A 2,405-nucleotide genomic window follows, 5' to 3' on the forward strand; every position below is an offset into this window, starting at 1 on the left:
GGCCCTCCTGGGCCACTCCTTCTAAAATACCAGGCTTCACCCCTTACTCTGTTTATTTTTTGTTTCATAGCACTTATCAACAGCTGACACTATTATATATTTATTAGGTTACGTGGCCTGTATCAGTGCCTGGAAACCACGAGAAGCTTAATAAATATTTATTGAACAATTAAATGAGTGGGTGAGGATGTGTATTAGATAATGCAAACTCTGGCTTGTAGGAAGTGCTTGATAAATGTGTTTCTTTCCCAATTCACACAAAGGCTCTTGCTTCTACCTGCTGCCTGGTGTCATCCCAAGGAACAGCGACCCCTCCTGGAATTTATACCTGAGTCCCAGACAGAATAGAGTCCACTAATGCCAGTCCCAAGAATGGAACTTCCAGTGTATGATGAGGCCTTCTGATGTGCATTCATGAAAAATTCAGAATAAGGTAATTATGACATTTACAAAAGCCTTTTGTTGGCATGTTATGGCAAGTTTTCCCAAGGATGTTCTCTTCTGCCATCTCGTGGCCACACTGGGGAACTTCCAGGGGAGCAGTTTGCGATGTCCTTGCTTAGTCAAAAGGAAAGTTGGGGGCTGGGCTTGCCCAGGGCCATTGGGCAAAACACCTGTGGTCATTTAACCAGGCCCTGGTGCTACCCAGGTTCTCGGGCTTCTGTTTGTTAGAAACAGGAAGCAACCGAGGTGACTGCCTCGATTGGTGGCTTCTGCTGGGGAACAGCAGAGAAAAGCAATCGAGGGCCATTCCCTGCCCAAACTTTGTCCTCCCATTCTGAAACATCCCTACATAAACTCTTCACAGCTAGATGTGTGCATTTATTGAGTACCCAGACCTGGCGATCTGGTCTGGGTACTCAGTAAATGCTTGCCAGCTCCACAAGGGCAGGCTTTATCTATTTTGTACTCCTAGTGTACTAAACTGCCTTGAGGGCTTCCTTGGTGGCGCAGTGGTTAAGAATCCACCTGCCAATGCAGGCGACATGGGTTCGAGCCCTAGTCCGGGAAGACCCCACATGCCGTGGAGCAACTAAGCCCGTGCGCCACAACTACTGAGCCTGCGCTCTAGAGCCCGCGAGCCACAACTACTGAGCCCCCGTGCCACAACTACTGAAGCCCACGCGCCTAGAGCCCATGCTCCACAACAAGAGAAGCCGCCACAATGAGAAGCCCGTGCGCCGCAACAAGGAGTAGCCCCTGCTTGCCACAACTAGAGAAAGCCCACACACAGCAACGAAGACCCAATGCAGCCAAAAATAAAATAAACTTATAAAAAATAAAATAAAATAAACTGCATTGAGCACAGAGCAGGTGCTTACTAAATAACTGTTGTTGAAGGAATTCCTAGTCAGGGAACTAAAATCCCACAGGCTACGCGGTGTGGCCAAAAAATATTTTTTTAATTAAAAGAAAAAAAAACAACTGGAAAATATTAGAAAAAACAACAACAACAAAAAAACGTGCAAGGGTCTCCGTTTCAAGGGCACCAGAATAGCAACCTTACAGATCCGGCTCCTGTTCCTTATGAGTCTTTAAACACATCTATGGAGCCTCCAAGACTTCTTAGAACAAGCCAGACATTCCAGAAAATAAAAACCCTGGAGGCTCTGAGTGGTCAGAGGTCAGCAGGATTTGGGAAGGGGGGACAGACGCTCCGTGGTCAGGTTGCAGGGTCTGGAGGTGGCCGTGTCCCCGCGGACACACCTCGGAGCACCGGGCGGCCCAGGCTCTCTCCTGTTTATCGCTTTTGATCAGGTGTGAGCTGGAGGCCCCAGACACTCAGGGCTTCCCCAGGAAGCCTGAAAGGCCTCCGACGTCACAGGATGGAGGTGAGTGGAAAGGGAACTGCTGGAGGCCTCTGGGAGGAGCGGGGAGTGGGGAGGTGGTGTTTAATGAGGATGAAGTTTCAGTTTTGCAAGGTGATAAAAGCTCCGGAGCGGGCCGGCGGTGATGGCTGTGTAGCGGAGTGGATGCTCTTAATGCCTCTGGACTCTGTAGACTTCAAAATGGTTCGCGGTGATCTTTGTCCCATGTGTTTTACCACAGTGAGAAAGGAAACAAGACAGCCTGCCCGCTCTCTGTGGCCCCTGCTGTGACTTGCTGGCCACTCCTTTGTAGCCTACACCTACCCCTGCCTCCCAAGCCGGCTGCCCCTCACGTGAGACCCTGGCCCCTGCATGGTGAGCTTCAGAGCCGATCACCGTGACCTCGGAGGCGCCAACGCCGGGACCCCCACGGGCCACGGGGGCGTGCAAAACCCAGATCCACGGGGGAGGGGGTTCCAGTGTTTCCAGAACATCACAAGGTCTTTACAGGAGGTCCTGGATCCCTCTAAGATGGTAACTGTGCTTAATCTGTTCTGTTTCATCCTTTGAGAGCAGGGTTTACCAGCCTCTCCTCCC

This window comes from Lipotes vexillifer, unplaced genomic scaffold (assembly GCF_000442215.2).
Source record: "Lipotes vexillifer unplaced genomic scaffold, Lipotes_vexillifer_v1.1 scaffold291, whole genome shotgun sequence".
NCBI lineage: Eukaryota > Metazoa > Chordata > Mammalia > Artiodactyla > Lipotidae > Lipotes > Lipotes vexillifer.